Raw genomic sequence first — 24,588 nt, forward strand, 5'->3', positions numbered from 1 at the left:
GTAGATGAAGGAGGTTGCCCGAGAACGCAGAGGAAACCTGTGACCAAGGCGGGGAACGGAACTCAGACCACGAGTTCCAGTTGGGTGCCCAGTCCAAGCTGGGTAGCTGAGAGATCACCTCTTCTACTAGGGCTTTGAAATTTTAAGTTCAGTGGGTTTTTTAATGAATACGTTTATTTTTTTTTTTCCTTTGTCTAGCCACTACGTTTCATTTCACTCACACTTCTGCTTTGTGGAAGCATTTTATTCTGCTTCTCTTTTTTTTTTTTTTTTTTTTTGTTTTGTTGTTTTGGCTTAAAAAAACAACATAACTGAACATTAAACAGAATTTAACTTTCACTATTTGGTGCTCTCCCCTACCAACACCAGGCTCTCTCTACCTCAGTGTTAAGTGCCCTCAGTGTAAGTGTGCTGCGCTCACAACTATAGCTTCATCAAAACACATCAGTGATATTTAGGAGGAGATGTCTTATTCACAGCTTCAAAGAATTGCAGCAACTGCTTGTGCAAACAGCCGTGTTGTGAGGCAGCAGAGCAGATCTGGTGAGAAAACCAGAGAAAGGAGAAGCACAAAAAAGGTAAGTTCCAAAGTAAATGCTCTGATGCTCCTATGCATCACGCCAAAATGAGCAACTGGCTGAAGAACAGCTACCAGTAAGCCACCACATCAGACTGCCTAGAATGCTTTACTGGCTTGGCTAATGAATCACTGGGCAGATATCAGCAATGTGCTCACAGTTAGGATAGTCTTCATGGTGTGTGAGAACAGTGTCTCTTCCATTATCATCATGATCTGTGGTTTAATTGGTATTTGAAAAGTCTTAAGATCTTAAGAAAGTGTGAAAGGCACAGTGAAAGGCACATAATACATATTTCTAAGACAAAATTCTTGTGGTATTATACTATTTGCAAGGAGGTGCAACAAGTCAAACCGTTCTTTTGTGAAATAATTAACACTGGCTGAATCCCTTACAGAAAGTCTCAAGATCTCGAGAGGGAAAAAATAGCTAATTTCCACCTGTGTAATAACTAACACAGTGAGAAAGAAGAAGACTTCAGACTTTTGTGAGAAAATGTTGCAAAACCACAAACTTTCAAAAGTGCCCAATATGCTATTTTCAGCTTATGTGGATGTAACCCAAACTATCCACGGCTAACCAAGGTGCATCAGAAGATTGTCGTCATTCCACTTCCACCACAGGCTTTCAGTAACTTGTGCCCACTCTGCATCCAAGGCTGTCAAGTCCCACAAAATAACGTAAGACTTTTAGGCTTAAAGCAGCTGAGCAGCTGCAAAAATAACCCCCTAAAAATATTGAAGAATTGGTCCCACTCAGCAGCTGAAAAAATCAGTGTTTGATATTACTTAACAGTTGGGGAAAAACTATTTGTGAATCATAATTAACATTTATTTAACTATTTAAAAGCATGCATCTGCTGTTTGAGGCTTCAAGGAGAGCCAATATGTGGCCTTCTGGCACCATTAAACAGACTAATACTGTTAAATTGGAAGGGCATGAGGCAGAAAGCCATGCTGGAATAGTGAATCCTTCGAGGAACTGGTGTAAGTGAGATTGTCTCAGTAGTGTGCACCCCGCGACACCAGGTCTGAACTCGCTGTACCAAATGAGTAGCAGCTACCTCAGGGTAATTAAATGAATGCACAACTCCAGCTCCTGGTGCCACAGCAATTCAAACACCATGACACAAACTGGATTAAAATCCAGCACGAACAGCAACAGACGAAAAAGTTCCCTTCAAACAGCTGCAGAGCTGCTCACGGGCAACTCTACGGCAGTGCCAGCCCAGGGCCAGGTGGCAGCGGGGTGTCCTGATGGCAAACGCTGCGGTGACCTGCGAGAAAGGACCAGAAGCGCTCATCGTTCCTGGAGGAGCCAGGCTCGCCTCCCACGCTGAAGGTGTGGCCAGCAGGACCAGGGCAGTGACTGTCCCCCTGTACTGGGCACTGGTGAGGCCGCCCCTCGAACCCTGGGTTCAGGTTTGGGCCCCTCACGACCAGACAGACACTGAGGTGCTGGAGCGTGTCCAGAGCAGGGCAGCGGAGCTGGGGAAGGGGCTGGAGCACAAGTCTGATGAGCAGCAGCTGAGGGAACTGGGGGTGTTTAGCCTGGAGGGAAGGAGGCTGAGGGGAGACCTTATCGCTCTCTACAGCTGCCTGAAAGGAGGCTGTAGGCAGGTGGGGTCGGTCTCTTCTCCCAGGTAACAAGTGACAGGACAAGAGGAAATGGCCTCAAATTGTGTGTGGGACGTTTAGATTGGATATCAGGAAAAACTTCCTCACTGGAAATTGTCAAGCATTGGAACAGGCTGCCCAGGGAAGTGGCTGAGTCACCATCCATGGAGGCATTTAAAAGATGTGTAGATGTGGCACTTAGGGACATGGTTTATCGGTGGACTTGGCAGTGCTGGGTTAATGGTTGGACTTGATGATCTTAAAGGTCCTTTCCAACCTAAATGATTCTATGATTCCATGAAAGCAACAGCAGGTTGGTCAGGACATTAAGTTCCAGAAGCAGACAGATCATTTACAGGCAAGACGCTGAAAGCAAACGTTTTGCCACTTTCTAAATTTCTAATTAGGAAACATTCTTAGAACTTAATCTTTTCTAAATCCTAATTTCCCCCAGGCAATTCCCTCGGCTGCTCTCTGCCCATTTGCCACAGCTAAGGTGTCCCATCGCTGACAGCAACTGGGTCCTTTTTTCACCTCATTCCCACCCACCCACGCAGAATTGGGCTGAGCACCTCACGGGTCCGGTAGGCACAGAGCAACGATGAAGTGGCAGTCAGGGCATCTGGCAGGTAACTGCTGGCAGAGCTGAGCCAAAGATTTTCACCTGGAGAGTGACCCAGATGTGTCAGTTGACCACACAGAACAAAGATCCACAAACAAGAAACCTATTCGGACAGACTGACTCAGCTGCTTTACAGCTGTTGTGTTTGAAGGACTTGGTGATGGGATTAGCATAGATGTATTTTTAAAACTAGTTTATGCACAGCAGATGAACCTGTTAGGGAATATTTTGCAAGGTGCTGAGGAGTGTGAGCAGCCTGTACAATATGCTTAACTAAGTGATTTAAGTCCTAAGTCACTAACTCTTCCACCCTTGCTCTCTGAAGCAACGATGTTATCAGAGGCTATTTCAGGGGAAATGCACTTAAGTCATAAATACTTCTCGTATCATACTTCACATAACCTGCATCAGCAGCAGCAGAAAAATGAAGGCAATATAAAAAGAAATAAAAGTTATAAAATTTCAGGTCACAAACATCCCCAAATGGATTGTGCTTTCAGAAAGGAACTGTATAAATAGCATGATGAGGGTTCCCTGGTGTACATCTTCGAGTTTTCTAGGATGATGCTGTTCATTTCAAGCGCAAACATGTCCTCAATGCCATACTCAATGCAATCGGCTTGTAACGTGAAATGGGGTCTTTTTCATCAACGCTAACTCATCATGGAGACAGATGCAGCCGACCAAATTCACTGCCGCTCACAGCCTACTGAGGTTCCCTAGCCATACCCACAGCATGTTTGAAGAGGCAAACCAATGCTCTTTTCGGATCAGTTAGGGCAGCTATTCATGGACCATTTCAAATTGAGTTAGGCAGATGACAGTTTTTAAAAGTTTCCACAAAGCAGTTGCCCTGGCAGGGCTATACCAGCATAGCTAAAACGCACTCCAAACACATGTATGCCACAGAGCGAATGACAAAACAGATCAATACGTATTCTGCCGATTTCTTTGTAGGTTTGTATGAAGTTGCCTGTTCTCAGAAGCGTTCAGGGACTGTGCTGAGAAGCTTTAGAGCAAGTCAGCAAAGTGCCTTTACAGGGCTTTAGCTCTTTACTTTAGACATGGGAGTGCCCATGTTCCCACATGCATTGCTACTGCTACTGTCTTCTAGATGTTAAAACTATGAGATTATAAGGAACAAACAAAACATCCAAAAAAATGCCCCAAAACTGAAGAAACCATTTGATATTGCTTTTGCAAAAATACTTACAACACAGTCCTGGAAGCAATTTCCAAGCAAGCCAACTGCTGCTCTAGACAGTTCACTGGATGGTGTGGCTCAGCTCTTTCATACAAGCAGCACCTACAGTTATATCTAGAAAAGGAAATAAAACCAAAATTCTCTGTGACCAAATACACAAATAAAGTCATCTTTCTTTTTAAAGCCATAACCAGGTTAAAATTAGCTCTAGTAGGACTCAATAAATTTCTCATGCCAGGTTTCATGTGTGCTGCCCACTTACAGGAATAAGCTCCAAGGTGCAGTCAAAGCCCACCTAAGGTGCTGAAGCTGAGAGCAACTGTGCTTGAGAAAAAAGCCCCAAGCCGAGCGTATCACATCAGCGAACAAATGCACACATCTGTTTTTCTCATCTAGTTCTACTTTACAACATTTGCAGGAAACACAAGATGAAACACCGGCGTTAGCGCCAAAAAATATAGGTGATTTCAGCAAGGCCAGGAATTCCAGGCACCAACTTCTCTTTCTCTCTCTTGAGTGGGTGTTCACTTGTAAGTTGTAGACATGTTAGCAATTCAACGAGTGAGAGCATTAATGTTCAACTTAACAGTCATTGTTAGGTTGGGAGGTTATTACTGCTTGTTCTGCTGAAGTGACAGGTTAAAATAGGTTTGTATCTGAAAAGTTGTTTGCTACCATATATATTCCCTGGCTTTTCGTATCAAATAATTTTCTCCCATCATGTCAACTCCTATTGTATGAACCACCACTGCCAGCTCCACTACAGCAGCTGGGATAGGAAAGGAGAAACAGCAAGGCGACAGGCGAGGAAGAGAAAGCACTCAGCCCCCATCATTTCCCTTTGGGCTGCCATCTGATTTTTTTCCCCAGGTATTTTATGTTGTTGAAGTGAGACTTCTCAACAAAGGAGCATGCTTGCATCTGCGGGACACATTCTGCTTTTAAAGCAAGCAAGCAAAGGCAAAATGCATGAGTACAGAGAGGGCTCTACTTCATCTAGCCACAAGACTGAGAAACCCATTAGCTATCAGGCACTACTTGGTACATGGGATGGAGAGTTGTGATTTCTCAACTTTGCAGGTGATATTATTAATGGAAAAACCAAATTTTCAAGGTTGAGCTGACCGGTATGGAGGACAAAAAAAAATACCACCACATGTCGGATTTTTGCAGACTCAGATCCATTTTGTACTAGTAAATGAGATTTTATCCTTCCCTCCTTTGCTTTTTTCCCCCCCCCCCCCCCCCTTCTTTCAGGGTAGCTCACAAGCTGCTGACAACTCACACTGTACTAAGAGCTGTTCACACCGCACAAAGTGTTTACCACTCACAACTGATGCTAAAAATTAATTTACAGCACCGCTACAGCAAGCTTTGACAAATTGTCATGTGTTGACACAGTCATAAGTTGTTGGTTAAAAAAAGTAACACTTCCCTCTTCTGCCACCTCATGTTTGAGACCAAGGATGGGCACATTATGTAAAGTTTGAGGGTTTGTAAGCTTCACAAATGTTTGGGCTTCACAAAACAAGCTTGGTTGTGAAAGTTTTTTCTTTTACAGTTAGGCATGTGTTTATTGCCAAAAAAGAGTCTAGTAAGAAGAAAAAAAAATCATTTCCCATCTACCAAGATCTGTGTGTTGTGCAAAACTAGGAGAACAGGCTGTAAAACAAATAACGTTGCATGACACTTGTTCTAGGTAAGATCAGACCAGTGACAAATACCCTGTATCAACTACTCAGAGCTGCAGACAACATCCTCCTACAGTGGAAAGGAAGGGGGGGGGGAAAATAGCTGCAAGTAAGAGTTTTAATTGTTCTCAGCTGTCACACAATGTTATCTTAAGTGAACGCATGTATTTCTCTATTCTTCTGTATAGTTCCTTATGGAAAAAAACCAGGCAGTGGCATTCACCAGACAAGGTCCAAACTGATTTTGGTGTACTCAAGATAGTAAACATTAGTCAGCACTCCTGTGTGCCCACAAGTGGCAGCTCTTAAATTTTAACTCCTCCTCTTCTTCCTCAGGGCAGGACAAACAAACTGTCTAGTTTACACCCTGGAATCAGTAACGGTCACAAAGGTGGTGTCAGCTGAAATGAGCAGTTTTGGTGGTGATGCTAACTTAAAACGTTAGCCCCATTCTAGCCTAAATCAAGGTAAAGAAATAAGGCCAAGCATGGAGAGAACCAAACCACCAAGAGACAACCAAGGTATCCATTTGGTCGAGGTGTCAACAGCTTCAAGGTATCTTTGTTTTTCTTGTCTTCTGACATTTAAGTTCCTCTGCACTTCTGCAGAGACACCCGTGCAAGCTAAGGACTGCCATCCAGCAGCCAAACCAAGCGGTCAGTTGGTTTTACCTCCAACATTGTTGATGGTCAGGACAGCAAGACTGCCAACGCAGCAGAGAAAGGCATAAATGACCCCAGGCATAAATCGAAATGCTAGCAAAAGTCTGGAGCAGCAAAGCACAGTACTCTCAGCAAAACAAGCACTCTCAGCACCTGCCACATGGGCTTCACGAGGAGCAGTCAAAAGCCACCACTTTATGTTGTGCGCCAGTGACCTGGACTCTCAGTGCCCCAATACCTCTCCCTAAGCTCCACCACCTCTCTGTGTACACACGGTGCAAGAATGCAGAGGAAATTCATTCAGGAAATTAACTTGGCAACACAAGGAATTTATTCTGTTTTTTTCCCCTCTAACACTTGCACAAAGAAGAGATGTTTCGAGTGGTTCCCAAGTCCTGAAGAGAAGCAACGCTGTACCTCTGCAGAACTGATCCACCTGCCCCATGCCTGCATCGGTGCAAGTGTGATCCATGTAATTTCTCCACAAAACTCAAAACACATAACATCAACCAAAAAGAGCTCCTGCAAAACACTAAGGGGGATGAAATTTCACACGGACTCTTCACTTGCTCACGCCTCAGACACCTTGTACAGAATTCCTTCATCATCTGAGCTGTTACTCTGACAAATGACGTATCTTACTCTTTTGATAGATCTAATGGAAGAAAAGGACATTTACGTCATTACAGTCAGGCTGGACATTATCTTGTGCTGCTGACTGGCATGGCATCATCCATGCTTAGCTTAGATTGCTGTACCTTTAGAAAAGCACTCAAGTGGCAACTCCTACCTCTCTGCTCCAAAGTTACAAAAATTCATAAATATTTTGAGTGCATCACATGAAATGCATTGTTTCACTGGATTTAGTCCAAGAGTCAATAAGGATGAAATAAACATGATTCAACTACTAAGTCAAAAACTTCAGCTGTGTAACTACCCAGAAGATAACACTAATCTTCCTCCACCTTGGTGGAAAACTAATAAAACCTTAAGTTTTACCACAAGTTATCTCAACTGCCCAAATATAATCTCTTCTATATAATCTCTCCTGTACATTTTTACTTCTTTGCTCTATAGAAGGAAACACAAGGAACTTAAACTCCCCGAGTTCTTACTTTGGGATGGAAAAGGCCCAACGCATCCCCACTAACCCAGTGGGGAACACTATTAGGAAAAAAGTGGGACTTGAGGTTTTCTGTTTGGTTTTTTTTTTTTTTCTTTTTTGAGAAAAAGCATCTATTTACTTGTGACAAGCTCCTTCTTGATGGCTCCAACTTGTGAGTGTGAAGAATCCACCCACAAGCAGAAGGGCGTCTCTTGCCAAGTCCCTTGTGTGAGCTTGTGCCTGCTCGAATGGACGCAGGACCAGCGCAGGAAGGGCCAGCACCAGGGAGAGGCAGACCCAGGATCCCCCGTGGCCTCCCTGCACCACAGCTCTCCGCTCTGCCCTCCAGCTTTTGTCATGGGGAGGACAGCAGAACCTTGGCCAGGCCCACAGCCGCACTCCCTCCCATCGCTATTTTCTATGCCCTGCATAAGAAAACCATAAAGATGACACTTGCCCCTGCGAGCCCTCACCAGGATTTCAAAAGCAAAAGGGAATATATGAAGCCATCCTGCTGTCTTGATGATGCACACATGCAATGAAAGGGATAAATATATGTATTAAATATATATATTGAATATATATACTAAATATGCACTGGGTAGTCGCTGCCTGCATGGGATGCAGACTGTGTGAAACAAACGCCCCTGGTTAGAAATTAAAAAACAAAAGGAGGGTTGCAACTTTCTTACTCCCTGGGCACCACCCTTCCAGCCGGCGAGGACAGGATGCTAACCCCAACGCTTCAGAGCTGCTGGGGTTTAAAGGGCCTCTCCTCTCCTCTTCCCAGGGAAGTGGCACCAGTGACTAACTACAATGTGGGCAATTTTCCTGTCTCTGCCTCACGCCTGTCTTCACGTCACTGCAAAGGTCACCACGTCCTATCTGTTACGCTGAGGTCTGCCACCCACCAGCAAACAGGGAAGCAGCTTATCTGGACAGCCGGGCAGGACCTCCTGCCAGCCTTTGGGGGCGGGGGGAAACCTTGCAGCTCTCCTCTTGGCACGGGGGCGTGCTTCAAAAATGGTTCCAGTTCTTAAACCTTAAGAAGGGACTGAGATCCTCAAATTGCCTTGAACTGGAAGGATCTCGGCCTGCACCAGCTTTGCACAGCAAGCTTTGCTCAGCAAAGCCCAGGCCCTAAAGCTGTTCCCCTCACAGGAGAGGCAGCAATGGGAAGTGCGAATGAAACTGTTCCCCATGAAACAGTGGGAAAAGGCATCAGATCTTTGTCCGTGCCTCTCTGGAGCACACCTTGTGCTTCCAGCCCTTTCAAGCAGAAGAAACTTGGTGGCCCTATGAAGAGTGTAATCACCTGAAAGCCAGCATCTGTGTTCCCCCTCTGCCGCTCCGTCAAAAAGGACATGCAAGGGCCCCTCAGGAGGCAGGCTGGGAACTGCCTGCCCCCCCCAGCATCCTCACACACATGCATATGGGCATCCATCTCCTCTGCTTTGCTGTTTTTTCTAACTGTATACACCAATATATTTTTCATCACTTTCTTAGCATTACATCTATCGTATGGTATGTGACAATCAGTGCCAGCATTACCCAAAGCATTATCACACAAGCATGTAATTCACTGGAACGGGACTTTCTTCTTCCTCAACTTCTTATAGCCAGTTTTGTCAAATAAATCCATCTGACTTCTTGCTTGACTTGTGTCTACTCAGATCAGACCTTTACCAAAGCTAGAAGCATTTTATTTCTAACAAATATATTCCCATCCTCCCAAATCAAATCTCTACTTCTGGCTGAGACAATGTCATTCAACTTTTACTGTAGTGCAATGCTTCCAAACAAATGACCTTAAAAATTCAGTTAAATGGCAATGCACAGCTGAAGGCCTCTAGAGGTTTATTTGTCACATGGCAAAAATCACTCTTTGTATGGCATTTGTATAAATGACTACAGGATTCTCTGGAGGCCAGAAAGGTAACTAGATAACAAAGAAAATCATGTCAAGTTTTATGACTACTTCAGCAAAAATGTTTAAATCAGACCACGTTGGTTAGTATATTTTGAAATCCTCCTACCTGCTCCATGTGGTGTTGTGCGTGCAACCCAGTCACAAGTCAGGGGAAAGAACCAGCTCGAGAGTTTTTCAGAGATTAGTCCCACCTACAGCACTGCAGCTGGAAACTTTGCTTGACGTTTTGATCTACAGTGATTTCCACAGTAGAAATCACTGCAGTAAAGGTACCAGTCAAAGTAGTTAACTAGCAGTGTACGAGCCATCTTTTATTTTATATCTGCTAATACAGACAACTCAATGAAAAGATGAACATACTCCCCATGCCCTCTAAGGCAATTTTTTCTTTATGGGGTGTTCAAGGAGCCACAACCCCCTTTATCAACTCTTTGGTATTTTGCCCAGAATTACAAAAGCATCCCGGTTTTGGGAGATGCTGGGCCGCAGTGAGGACATGCTCAAAGTGCTGTCTGTTCAGCAACGTGGATGCCAGCATGGGTATAAGCAAAAATTTCATTCAGCACAAAGCAAAGCAAGACCAGGACACAAGGATCCTAAATTAATCCAGTTCCTGTCTTCCCAATTACTTCCCCCACCACTGGAAAGACTTTGGTTTGGATTTTAGTCAAGTCTGGTTTACAGTGCTCAACTTCGGCTGTCAAAAAAAACCCCCTCAACCCTGCTGGAATGCCTTACTCATTACGCAGCCTTGCAAAAATTATTAGCTACGTTACAAGGCATTTCCCTTTGGGGACCAGAAGGGGTGAAGAAAGAGGATGAAGAGTGACAGTTTGTGGTTTCTAATGCAGCAGCAAAAAAATAAATAAGTAAGAGGAATACAGGATATAATGTGTTTACATTTGTCAAAACAAGTTTCCTGGAGACACGGAGGGTTCGTGCTGCTGAGCTGTCACTTCTGCTTGAAACTGCTGCCTCATGCTATCAGGAGGTCACTCACTGACCTACTTTCTGATAGAACTGAATTAATTTGCTACTTCTGTAAACAAACCATATTTTTTTTAACGGAATACTGAACAAACCTATAAAAAGCTGCCTTTTATCCAACTTGAAGCTTCAACTGATGCTGTGCAAGGCTATTACACACCCTGGCAGAGGGCCCACTGTGCTTCGTCTGCTTATTCTTTTGGAAAAATTTGTACAGAATATTTTTAAAGAGTTGGCGCTGCAAATAACATCTCTCCTTTTTGAACTCCTACACTACACTAATACCAGCGATATAACCCACTACAGACAGTAACAGAGGCTAGCATTCAAATATGCTGTGCTTTGTCTAGGCTGCTCCTGAAATAGATGCCTACCGCAACAGGATTAGCTACCCAAATAGAGAGATGCATGGCACAATATACTTACAGGTTTAAAACACAAAGTTATTAATAGAAAACAAGATGAGTAGGTGAAACTTATAAACTAAACATCTATTGATCTGATCAACCCCTGCACAAAGCCAGTTAACAAACATCTGTGCTCACCAGGAGATGGTGGTATGGTAAGAGCACTTGCTCTAAAGCATTATACTCAGAAAGCCAAGTGGCAGAAGTGGTAGCAAAAGAGATACCACCTACTTGCTCTCTTTGCTTAATGGCTACAAGCACATAGCTCTAACGTCACTACACAAATCCTTTCATTAAAATAAAACCATGGTTGAGGGTTTCACAGCTCTTCCAAATCCTTGGACCGTCAAAATATCAGAAAGTGACTCTTGAAATCATATGCAGCAATGTCATAATTGAAAGCTTCACTGCTGGGGTGGACTTATCTTTCCGGGTTTCTTGTGGGTAGCAGCACTGCTGTTTGGAAACAGAAAAGCAGTGTACCGATTCCATGAAAGCATGGTCATACTGCATTAAGGCTCTGGACTAATATTTGGAAGATGAGAACCCACAACCCACACTTGCATCAGACCTCTTCAGCAGCTTGGTCTGATACATTCACGTCACCCTCCATCTGCAAAGCGAAGAAAAGGATCTTCGCCAAGTGTTTGACTTGCTTAGTACCAAAACACTGTGGGTGAGAGTCATAGCATCATTCAGGTTGGAAAAGACATTTAAGATCATCAAGTCCAACCGCTAACCCAGCACTGCCCAGTCCACCACTGAACCGTGTCCCTAAGCACCACATCTGCACGTCTTTCAAATACTGTAGGGATGGTGATTCCACCACTTCCCTGGGCAGCCTGTTCCAACGCTTCAGCACTCTTTCAGGGAAGAAATTTTTCCTGACATCCAATCTAAACCTCCCCTGGTGAAACTTGAGGCCATTTCCTCTCATCCTACCGCTTGTTACCTGGGAGAAGAGACCGACCCCACCTGCCCACAGCCTCCTTTCAGGCAGCTGTAGAGAGCGATAAGGTCTCCCCTCAGCCTCCTTCCCTCCAGGCTAAACAGCCCCAGTTCCCTCAGCTGCTGCTCATCAGACTTGTGCTCCAGCCCCTTCCCCAGCTCCGCTGCCCTGCTCTGGACACGCTCCAGCACCTCAGTGTCTGTCTGGCAGTGAGGGGCCCAAACCTGAACCCAGGGTTCGAGGGGCGGCCTCACCAGTGCCCAGTACAGGGGGACAGTCACTGCCCTGGTCCTGCTGGCCACACTGTGTCTGACACAAGCCAGGATGCTGTCGGCCCCCTCGGCCACCCGGGCACACTGCTGGCTCATGTTCAGCCGGCTGTTGACCAGCACCCCCAGGTCCTTTCCCCCAGGCAGTTCCCAGCCACCCTTCCCCAGGCCTGTGGCGCTGCCTGGGGCTGGTGTGACCCAAGGGCAGGACCCGGCACTGAGCCCTGTTGGAGCTCATACAGTTGACCTCAGCCCATCGATCCAGCCTGCCCAGCCCCCCCTGCAGAGCCCTCCTGCCCTCCAGCCGATCAACACTCCTGCCCAATTTGGTGTTGTCTGCAAACTTACGGAGGGTGCACTCAATTTCCTTTGCGTTTCCCTTGGGTCCAATCTAACAATAGTGGAGGCAGCACGAACAGCCATAATACAAGACAACTATTGGTATCACAACAGATTTATGATCACTCGAGTTCCTGGACTTGATGAGGCTCACGTTGCCAAAGATAACTATACCAGACCCAGCACTTGCAACTGCAAGTGCACTTTTGTCAACCTTCTTAGCTTTTATCTGTGCATATTTACAAGCCCTGAACCTGAAGTTCAAATAAATCCAATAATTCACTCAAATCCACCAGGAATTGAAAACATTAGGGAAGTGTCAAGATGTCATCGAGCTTGTTCTGCAGAAAATAGCACTTTATAGTTTCAGAAAGAAATAGACAAGGGAGCTATTTAACGAGATGGTGGCATATTGGAACATGGATAGATAAGTAATTAATAGTTACCTTCTCTAAGTGAAAACTTTTCTGAGTGAAAAATCAGTTTATATGAAAAACTACAAGTCGATTGCTGCCATTTTTGGGTGGATAAGAACTGTCACACGTGTTATCATCTCCATTACCATTAAGGATTCCAGTCCTTTAAGCAACTCACAAAGACCTTCACATAAAACAGCATGTGGGAAGCAAGGAACTAACAGAAGGAGACACCAAAGAAATGTTGACGTTCGTAACTAGAATGCTAATGAAAAATGTTACCAGAAATCCATGAAAATGGGAGAGAACTTCTGCCACGAGAAGTCAAAGCTAAGGCAACAAGTTCATTCTAGTCCCTTAGGAGCAAGAGTAAATGCATGGTTGTATAGGTGCTGGCATTAGGATACAGATTATTGGACAAATAACCTCTGCACGCTGGTAGCCCAAAACACTTTCCTATTAAAAAGCTGCAATATTTCCCTAGTAGATCACCTAATTCAGAACCCTCTTAACCCTGACATGCAGGTTTCTTTCCCAAATTTCTATATAGCTTAAGTGGAACATATGGCACCTTAAAATAAACAAAACAGGAGAGGAAAAATAGACATGCTCCAAGAAAAAGGAAATATAGACCCATTAATTAAACATTCAATTCTTTTTATCCCTCATGTCTGTCTTCACAGTTTAAAGTCTCTCTCAGCAATCAACCAATTTTGGGATTCAGTGCTGTCATGCCAATCGTGGCAGTACTTCAGTGAAAAAGGCACTGTCAAACATAATGAAGTTTTCCTTCAGTTTGTACCCACACTGGTGCTGCGTACAGCACACATGCTGCCTGGGGGGGAGGTGGGGGACAGGGCTTTACTTGCCCTGGCTCCCAAGGACCACTGAGCAGCAAAGGCACAACGGAATCACACTGATGGCTGAGACTACCATGCCGCAGAAACCATCTTGCAGCCTCCCATACAACGTACAAATAGCACCCTATGGGCTTTGAAACATATTTGAGAATTTTCAGTTGTTTTCTTGTATTTTCTTTCCAACTTAGTGGTGGACTTGGCAGTGCTATGTTAACGGTTGGACTCAACGATCTTCAAGGTCTTTTCCAACCTAAACAATTCTATGTTTCTTTTCCAACCTGCACATGCCTCGGACTAAGGCAAACTGTAAACATGGAAAAATTTCCCAGTACTTCACTGTTACAGCTCAGCTTGCACCTATGGGCACCATTCCCTGTCCTTCACCTAGAGACGCTGTGCACAGAGCACGTGGAAGGACAGGGCAGAGGGGTTCCCCATTGGGAAGGAGAAAATAAGTCTCTCTAATTGGTATTTCTGTTTCTATCAGTTCGTTTTCAGACTGGTCCCACTGGAGCTGGTGTTGTCAGAGAGCAAATAGTAGGCCAGGGCTTATAAGGCTTTGCAACGTACGATAGTCACTGACACAACGAGCGGTGCGTTTGTATCTGCTGACTCAGGCAAAGACGGCAGTACGGCTGTCCTGACTGTACACTGCACCTACAATGCACATTCGGCCGCCTCACCTGAACTCCCTCTGCTTTATCTGTCCCTGGTAAGCTCTGGCCTGGCAGCCGATGCTCCTGAGCAGCTGGCGGCAGCAGCCATCTGAAACCAGTAAATCAGGCTGCTGGCTGCCCGGGCAGGGGCTGTCACTGTGCAGTCTCCCAGCACGTAGTGCAGTGGGACTCCAAATTACTCGGTCTCCGGGCATCACTACAACATAAATGAGGATAAACCAAGTGCCAAAGAAGGGTAAATATTCAGTCCTGGAAAAACGGCATGCTTTACAGCAAACGCGTCACGGCCCAGAGCTTGAAATAGAAATTTATGTGACAAAAACTTCATGATGTGAAAGTCTGCATCAAAAAAACCAGCAAGCTGCACTGTTTGACATCTTGGTTTCCAAGCCCTGTGAAGTCCAAATAGCTCAAATATAAATCTGTAATATCGTTCTCTGAGTAAAACCTATTTTAAACTGATTTTGGCATCCCCTAATAGTTGTAATCAGGATGCCAGCTGTATGGTTTCTTGTCTCCTTCTCCTGGCTCCAACTGGCCGGCAGCAGTGAACCGCTCTCCTTGCTCCAACTGCCTGCCCTGCTAAGGAAGCTCTGGCACCTCCACTTCCTTGAGACCAAAAGTGCTGGGTTCCTTCAGCGAGGAGAGCCTGCCTTTGCCACTCCACGGACAGATGAAGAATATCACCAATAAAAATCAGAATCTCCAAAGTTTCAAAAGTTCCCTTTCCATAAAACAAGCCTTAGACAGAGAATAACCAATAAGGAGCTGCAAAACCCTTTTTATAGGCACTCACTTGAGATGACCCACATAACTCATCCACTTTGCCACTTACCATTTCCAAACTTACAGCAGTATAAAAGCTTTCACAACCACACATGATCATGTCACTTTTTTTGCTTTATGTATAAAAGCACCTAGTGCATTTTTTAATTTTTAATTAACATCTCCACCAACACGTGGACTGTGATACCCGTTATGAATGCCTGAAAATCTAACATCTGCCGATCCTGGTTGCTTCTGTGCTTCTCTTTACCTTTGCCACTAGCCTCCTCTGAAACATCTGAGCATGTTTCAGCTTTCCAAACACCAGCTGACCCAGAACTGTGGCTGGAGCACAACCTGCCATTTAACAACGTTTTTTTCCCCTGTGTCCCCAGGCTGCACAAAGCTCCCGTCCTGGTTTCCTACCTGGGAATGCATGATGGGAGGGTAAGGTTAAGCTTTGTCACCACACAGCAAAGGCTACAATGCCTTAAACTAAATAGAACAAAATACAAATAAAAATAAGGAAAGGTCCAAAACAAGTAAATTCCATTTCTCCAGTGCACACTGCAGGAACATACATGTCCGCGGAAGGGATTAGCATACTGCATCTGTGTTGGATGGAGGGAGGGGGAGAGGTCAAGTCAGGAAAATTGGGAAGCAAAACCAGGAATATCTGTAGATAGCACTGCAGAAAGGGGGGGTGGAGGTTTTTTGCACAACCACGGCAAAGCCTGCAGGGACAGGAATGTGCAGGGGAAGCGGTGGGGGTGGGAAGGGACGTTGTTCAAATGGCATTGCTGGCAGAGCGTGAGGTCAGTCAAAGGAGGTCACGTCATTCCTGCAGACAACCCTGCTGGAATTATCCTACTGGGCAGGAGCGATCATCCTTACAGAAAGAGTGCAATGCACGGGCTCGGTCAACCCAAGCGACCCACGACTTCAGCTATGGAAAAACAAATGCCCGAACACAAGGCCGTTCCTGACAAACTGGACACAGATAGACTGCAGCTGCTGAAACATATTAACGGAGTGACATAATATTAGAACATATTTTTATGCTTACTAAGACAACAACAAACCGAAGCCTATGCTGTATTTTCGGCACACTAGCTCAAACTATCTTTAGACAGGAAAAGTGTGTACGTACAGATGTTCCAGCAAGCATGGAGAGCAGAAAGCTGGAAAAACCACTCGCTCACTTCTGAGCCTTATAAAAAACGCCTGTTCTAAATAAGGGTGGGAGTAAATACATCAGGCAATGCCAAATCAAAATAAAACAAAAGCAGGCAAGAAGCCAGTAGATGGTCAGGGACTAGAGAGGTTTAAGGGCTGCACACCTCCTCCAGCTTCACTTCTCCCAGTAGATGTTTTCAGGTGTTACCCACTCCTGCAGTTCCCCCCTACATTTTACTCCTCCTGCCAGCTCTTTCATCCAGCTTTCAAACTATCTCACTTTCACAGATGCTCTCTTGGAAGCATGATTGAAGCTATAAATTCACGTCTACACATCTGTAACAAAAATAGTTTTTCTAAAAGCTATTCTTCTTCCCTATTGATGGTGACACAAATGATACAGACTTGCTGGCAATTGAGGGGTCTCGCTGCAGCTTTAAACACCAAACAAGACAGACAGCGATGCTCTGCCTCACAAGGATAACAGCAATAATGGATTTTATATATATATACACATATATATATATATATGAAGCTGTTATTCTTGGAATCATTTCTGTTTGTGAAGAACTGAAAAATACAAGAAATTGCCTCCAAGCTCTTGTTCTGTGGAACAACAATTATTTTTTTTATGTAGAACATAATTATCACTTCATTCCAGAAAAAAACTTGGAGTCCACCAGTGCAAGAACAGATCTAATTTACCACGATCACTGCTCAGCTTGCAGTAGTAGAAAGATAAGGGCAGCAACCGCATGAAGTACAATTTAGACCTTCCTTGGCAAAACCCCTGTATAAATAGGACACAGAAAATTAGGATGCTTCCACATGAGGTTACGACTGAGACCTGCTTTTAGCCAAAAAACCCCAATGTGGTGTGGCAAAAAGCTGTTACACCTCAGGTACAGAAGGCCCTGGACCTGGAGGGCTTTCTGCCACAGGGAGGACACCTCTGCTGCTGCCCACAGACCCGAGATCCAGGCATAGCGGGGACAGGGTCCCTGCATGCATCTTGCACACATCTAGATGCGTTCTTCCTTGCCCCCCGTGCCTGCATGTAAGGAAATCCTTGGTGCCATGACCAAAGCAAACAATGCTTGCAAGGTCTCTAGAGGTGACCTGAGCATACTAATGGTACAGAAGACCTTGCTCATCTCACAACCTCCACATTTTTCTTAATCCCAAGCCTGCGGCAAAGCAGAAATCCCAAAGCACTGTTCCTGCAAGCAGTGCTTGTACAAGACAACTGTGATCTGCATGAAGGCACATCTCCTTTGGGCTCAACTTGATTTGCCTTCATGGCAAATAAATTAGCCGTGGGCAATCGTTGGGTTAACATTGGCACAGCAAAATCCAGGCATGAAGACACGGGAGAAAGAGCACAGCTTTGGGTGATGGAGACAGGCCATCAGCCTGCTGGCAGCAGGGTGACGGGGGAACCAGATAAAAGAAAACAACAATGTGCCAACAGAAGCAAAGAGAGATAGCAAAGAGACTAAACAGACCGATCTGAAAAAAAAACCCACAAAACAAAACAACAAAAAAAAAGCCAAAGGAGGGAAGCTTAGCAGACAGGGACAGCACTTGCGGAAGAAGCTCTACATGGTATTTTTAAAACAAGGGCAGGGAAGTAGGAGTAGAGTTTAGCACTGGACCTGGAAAGGACTGGTCCACCCTGGTGAGTGCCTCTGGCTCCAGGAGAGCCTGAGAGCGCTCCCGAGCTCCTCTCCTCTGCACGCACCCAGCACAACAAAGCTCTGCTTGCAATGGGCACGTGGTGCCACTGCAACTGCTGCGTGACAGCAGCTTGCCAACCAAGAATTCCCTGTAAATCTAGTGCTGCAATGGTATTTGCAATGATTTTTGTTAAGGTTTTCATATTTAGCAAAGCCACTACTGTTTTTATTGAAATTCACACACACACAGTGCTTAGAGAGAGAGAGGGCATAAAATACAAGCTGAATTGAAAGTTCAGCTGCTTTCAACTGAATTTGTTAGTAAGTTCATCACCATTTTTTGACAGAATAATCTTTCCATGGTGAATTATTTCCACTGGAAAAAATAGGAGACCAACAAATTGCTGGATATAATTTGTGCCTTAAATAATAAAGCAATTAATGGCATTTTAGCAGGAACACATTCTTCTCTCCAGAAATAAAATCCCTATTTCATCTCATCTAAATTGCTTGGTCAGCTTCAAATGAGTGCAATATAAATCTCCTTCCCATACTGCTTCTGTTATCTATGATAAAGGGAAGAGACAGAAGGTAATCCTGTGTTCTGTATTCACTGACACATCATTTTCATGCTACACTACACTGTAATTTATTTCTAATGGGATAAACCTCTTGTAGTCTTCCCGCATTGTTCAGCCACACACACATACCCAACCGGTACCAAGACTGCGGGACTGGCAGGTGCAACACCCAGGGACCATGCCTGGTGGAATTAGGATGTCTGCTGCAAATTTCAGCAGTGTTACAGCTGTGAAAATAAACAGCTAGACTGTATAATTAAGGTACGCTTTTATTCCTTCCCACCCACTGCCTCGTGGAAGCAAGGCAGACAAAGAGTACAACACTTTTCAGTACTTCTTGTAACTGTCAACTAAACTTTTAATTTTTCGTCTAATCAGTTTGAAACAATTCAAGAAGACAAGCAGAGCCAGAAGAAATTAAAAGGCATGGAAGCCAACTGAACCCAAGAAGTCCTTACAGTCTTAGCTATAACATAGATACAAAGGTATCATACAAAGGAAAATATCTTTAAAGCTCTTTCTGCCTTCCTGGTCGAGAGAAATATAAGAAATAAGTAAACCAATGTACGAAAATCAAGGCAGAGCTCTGAAATGCTAAATGTATTACTGTTGCTTACAAACATTTTCTTATTCTTTTTTCTTTTTTTTCTTTTTTTTTTTTTTAAGAGAAGATGAAGATGATAAAACCTGTGGCTTTAGGTTTATAAAAGCTTTCTTCAAATTAAAAAGGTCTGGACCTTGGGCCAAACTGAGGAGCCAGTTATTCTCGATGCAATCCTGAAATGGCTAGGTGCACACAGAAAGCTAGCTAGAATGTTCCTGCAGAAATCAATATATTTTTAGAAAAATAGCCATATTTATTTGTAAAACATTTTTATCTGTTAAAATGTACAAGACTACCATAGTATACTTAATCTGCTGCCAGTTAATAAACGCTATTACCAAGTACCACCACTTAAAGAGACAAGAATCTCAGTACTACCATGCCTTTCACACCTACCTCTCTGCTTCAGCTGATCACTGTGCTGACATACAGAGTGCACCTCACAAAGTAAAATACTATCTAATTAGCTGTCTGCTGCTTATCCAGCCACGTCTACAGACCCACCACCCCAGCTGTTTACAACCGGATTAATCTCATCTGATTCAGATGCAAAGTAGAAAGTTGCAGCCAAAACAGTCATCTGTCCAGATTTCCTTTCTCATCGATACAAAGTGACAGTCCCTTCCAGGGCACATGTCACACCAGTTCAGGTACCCATCTTTTGAGGAGATGAGCAAACCCCTTTGCTGCCTACAGAAGGGCCCAAGAGCTCCGCTGTGGCCATCTGCACCTAGACAAACCCCTGCTCTAAAAGGGGCTGGCAGTAGGAGAGCTGGCTCTGGTCTCCTGGGCTAAGGTGGCTTGCAAAAGCGTTTCAGCAGCTTTGCCATTTCTGGTGGGACTGGGGTCCTCTGTGCACCCTAAGCCCCTGGGCAGGATGACAATAGCAAGAGCAAGTCTACAGAGAAAGGGTAGAAGAAACGTAACGCCGGGCACCGGCTGTGGGGTTGCAGCTGCTTTATACTGCTTCTCACTGCAGATTATGAATCTGCCCTGTTAGCTCTGGTTTACCAACAGTTCACGCTTCAAAAATCTGACAAAATACCCCAAAGGCTAACTCCTGCTGAACTGTCCCTGCTGCCACGACCAATTTGTATTACGACTTTGTTCTAGGGATGTGTCTGCAACCACTTATGTGAAGGGCCCAAATGACTTGGTTCAGCCTCTCTGTGCGGGCAGTGCTGCTCACGTCGGCAGTGGGTCATGGGGGAAGAGAAGCCAGCTCAAGAAGGCTGGCTACCAGTTTAGGAAGGTTTCCAGCTGAGATCCTGCAAGAGAAGCTCCCTGCAGAAACCGCCGAGCAGCCTCACCAGATGCTCCTGTGGCTCCGCACAGTGCCAGCCAGGGAAGCCCTCGGGCATCCAGAGCTGCCCCCGGCAAGCCCCAGTCCTCACAACTGGCCTCTGCTGCATCCCAATCCACCTGCGGAGTTCAGTGCCAACCTATATTCTGATGTCTGCTGATATCAAAATGTCAAATACAGCAGGTCCCGTGTTCATTTAGGCTCTTCTCATCCAAAACTCCCTCCCAAATGCAATCCAGATGAGCTCCTTGGCGCGGACAGCACAGGCAGCGGCTGCCCTCGCTGTCTGCAGCACCGTTTAGCAGACTGTTTTCAGAAGGGAGCAGGATTATTTTAGATAGACTGCCTTTCACTGAGGTTGGAAAGGGGCTCCTTGATCACACTACCAAGCTCAGACCCTGGTTTCTGAGCATCTCTGGAGAGGGAGGGCAGCGTAACTCACACCACCACCAACATGGGAAAACACTGTGCCTTTACTTAGCCGCTTGTGATGCTTATCGGCTCTCACAGGGAAAATGCATGGCATCGCTCTTGGCTGGCAAACAGATGACTGTACTTTGTCATCCGGTGGCTCTAGACACAAAGGACAGCATCACATGAAGCGCATGGCTCTGTCCACACCTACTGCCACGGCTCACCCTGCTGCAGGGGGGCTCCGCTGCATGAAGAGGGCAGGCAGAAGAAAGCAAACCCTCGAACGTGATGCTCAGTCACAGGCTTCTCGTGACCAGAGGCTGCCGTTATCCTACAAGGCTACCGAGAAAGCCTGCTGGAGGAAGAAACAAAAGGGCCAAACCTAGCTAGCCAGGAAGTTCGTGGTAAATGGCAACAAATGCCCTGGAGGCATGTGCAAGTAAAACAGCGAGATTAAATCCGGGAGGAAGAGGTTGGGATTCTCAGTGGGAACAACTCCACGGCAGAGAGCTTGGGTTTGGCTGCTGGAACTGCCTCCCCAGGCACAGGGCTGGGATCTTCTTGTCTCAACCTTTTAAAGCTAGGCTGGATGAGCAATAATAGAAGGTTGGCAGGGAAAGCGTGAGCAGATGATCAAATAAGCCTTTTCTGCCTTAAATTTCTAACTCTCTGAAAAATCAGCTTCTCATCCAACAGGCTGATGACACTGCCACTAGGAATAAAAATGATGGCTGTTTGTACCCAAGTGTAGATGTCAAAAGAGGAGCAGCAGAGGTGAGGTTGTACAACTGGCCTAGCAAGAGGGGTGCAAACTACTTCAACCCTGATGCACAAGAAGGTGTTAACCTGCAGTGGTAAAAGCAGGGAGAAAGAACAGGGTCTGATAAATTTTCTGTGAAAGCAGAGTTTGCGTCAAGGAACCACAGTTGTAAAACCCAAACAACTGAAGTGCAATTTGTACTAATGAATAAAGGATATAAATGGAGAGTGGGATGTTATTTTTGTTACCATGTTCTACAGAGTGATCTAAAACTCAGTAACCTCAACACTTTTTACTGTAGTAACTGCCATCGTCTAGTACACCAAATGAAAAAAAACCCACAAAACTGTATTAAGTCAAACCTGGAAGCACCCACACATGAGGAAGGTAAGGGCTAGCGTTGACCTCTGAGGATGATCTGTAGGTAGTTAACATCATCTTAGGTCGCTTTTAAATAAAGCTACAAGCAACTTCTTTACTCCCAGTGCAGTGTGTGAAACACATGCTTTTTTCCTATTTCCACAGCAACTTGCTTCACCTGCTAGCCCCTGCGGATGACTGCGAAAACAGAAAAAGTAGTGTACTGTCCACTGTTCCTAATTAAAATCCCATAGTCTTGTGGTCAGAGAGCTCTGGAGAACTGGCAGGGTCATGTGATTTGCTTGAGGTCAGACAGTAAGAGCAGACACTAGAGCAGAGACGAGATGACGGATCTCTTGGCTCGTGCGTGCAATGCAGCACTCTGCAGCCGGGGCCAGAAAAGCAGTCACAGGGAAGCTCTGGTTCCTCTCAGTAACCTAACCCTAAATAGTTCAAATTTGCAAAGGAGAAAACACCACATAAGCCCCCCACCCCGCAAGTGAACCAAGAGTAACTTTTCCCCCAAAGCTGTCCTGCACCCACAGATGTTGCTCTGGAAGCCAAGGCAGCTCCGCCGTCTGTGCCGATCTTTAGCCACTCTCCGCAGTTTTTCTGTATCATTGAGTGCCAGTAAGCGTTCACACTCCAAGTAATATCTCGCCTGACCATTTGCGCGCTCCTCCAGCTGCTCAAGAGTCCATCTGCTCAGGCAGGCTTGCTGGCTTCACTCTGAGCACAACCCAAGTGTTTCCATCACTTACCCTGGAGAAATTGGGGGACACTGGTGACAAAGTGACAGATCTTTGCATTTATGACAAATTCACTCCGTCTGTTACCTAGTATTTCCCCCAGGTAATTACTTCTGGAGGCATGAGGTGTCTGTGCTTTTGGTGAGTTTCCAACACTCACATCCACATGTTAAAATGGAAATAACATCTGAGTGGAAGACTCCTAGTTTGGTCTTTACATTTGTATTTTCAATGACTAATTTTGTTTAAGTTGGTAAACGCAGCTGTTGCCTTGCCAGTTGGTGACATTTCCTTTTGGACTTCCCCACTGGTTGGCGTGTTTCTGCCAAGATATGTAAATTGACTCATTCCTTGTATTCCTTTGCCTTTTAATGTAATGCTTCAGATGGGATTTGCTGAAGGTCTCCTGAGATTTGTTTTCCTAAGTAATTATTAGCTCTGCAATGTCAGATAGTCTTTACTTACATGTTTCTGAATTGTCACTTAAGCATCACATGCTCAGGACGCTGGATCTAACTGATGTAACACTTCACTAAATTATATCTAGCTGTACTTTTTCTCATGGTGACTTGGTCATGTCAACACCAAGTCAACAGCAACCATAAAGAGGTGACAGAACGCACGTCAGTTTTACACCAGTGTTATCCACGACAAACCATACACTCAGCTCTCCACTTACTTCAATGAGTCAAGCTTGTCAAGACTTCGCAACTATTGTAACTACATACTTGAAATGAGTAGCTTAGCCCTGAAAAAGGTAATAAAAATACCCTCCCCTTCTCCCCAAGAATCCCAAACAAACAACTGCATCAGATTGGCAGGTAATCTGCCTCAAGCCAGGGAGCAGGAAAGGCTATCCAAAAATCTGGCCATTCCTTTATCTCCTAAACTGAAATGGATGAACTGAAGCTGTAAATAGAATTTCTGTTTTGTTTTGTCTTTTCATTTTTCATGACCGTACCACTGAGAGGAACAGAACCTTTATTCAACTGTTGCAATCACTTACATCACCTTTCTAGGGTACTTTAACTGGAATACATTATCTCCATCAGTTACATATATTTTTTTTTCATATTCCCGTATTTCTTGAAGAACTCAGCAACTACTCATTCAATCATTTTTCAGCAATGGTCTCTACCTGCAGCTTCTCCAAATTTTGGTTTGAGTTTTTCACATCCACCTTTGCTGTGAGACAGCATCTCTACTTTGGCACTCTCAGTTCCTTTGTGCATTGGGTCTGCCTGAGATGGAGTTACGTTTTCCCCACAGCATACGTTTTCCCCACAGCAGCCCTCATGCTGCTGTGCTTTGTATTGGTAGCTGGAAAGGTGCTGGTAACACACCAGTGTTTCAGCTGCTGCTGAGCGGCGCTGGCGCGGCGTCAGGGCGGTGTCTCCAGCATTGCCCCCTCACCAGCAGGCTGGGGTGGGCAAGACCTTGGGAGGGGACATAGCCAGGACAGCTGACCCAAACGGACCGAAGGGATATTCCATACCATCTGATGTCTGCTCAGCAATAAAAGCTAAGGGAAAGGAGGAGGAAGGGGGGGGGGTGGGGGGAGACATTCGTTTTTACGACATCTGTCTTTCTTAGAAGCAACTGCTATGAAGCCCTGCTTCCCAGTAAGTGGCCGGACGTCGCCTGCTAATGGGATGTAGAGAATAACAGCTTTTGTTTTCCTTTGCTTCCATGTGCAGCCTTTGCTTTTGCTTTATTAAACTGCCTTTACCTTCACTCATGATTTTTTTTCCATCTTATTTTCTACCCCCTGTCCTGCTGAGGAAGGGGGTGACAGAGCGGCTTGTCCAGCCAAGGTCAACCCACCACACTTTGGCAAAGTCATAGTGCTCCTCCCATCATGGTCCTTCTTCTCCTGTCACTAAACAGT

The 24,588-nt window shown here is 45.1% G+C and overlaps 1 protein-coding gene across 2 annotated transcripts in view; it reads right to left on the reverse strand.

Annotated features, from left to right (window-relative positions):
- BACH2 (BTB domain and CNC homolog 2) overlaps positions 1-24,588 on the reverse strand; it is a 196,820-nt gene that overhangs the window by 105,698 nt on the left and 66,534 nt on the right. The window contains exon 3 of one of the 2 annotated variants that reach the window (XM_037391134.1): positions 4,030-4,134. The gene's annotated coding sequence lies outside the window, so the exon portion shown is untranslated. Of the gene's footprint in view, positions 1-2,766; positions 2,849-4,029; positions 4,135-24,588 lie in introns of those variants that run through there. The other variant, XM_037391135.1, reaches the window with a different exon arrangement.

Source organism: Falco rusticolus, chromosome 6 (assembly GCF_015220075.1).
Source record: "Falco rusticolus isolate bFalRus1 chromosome 6, bFalRus1.pri, whole genome shotgun sequence".
Lineage (NCBI taxonomy): Eukaryota > Metazoa > Chordata > Aves > Falconiformes > Falconidae > Falco > Falco rusticolus.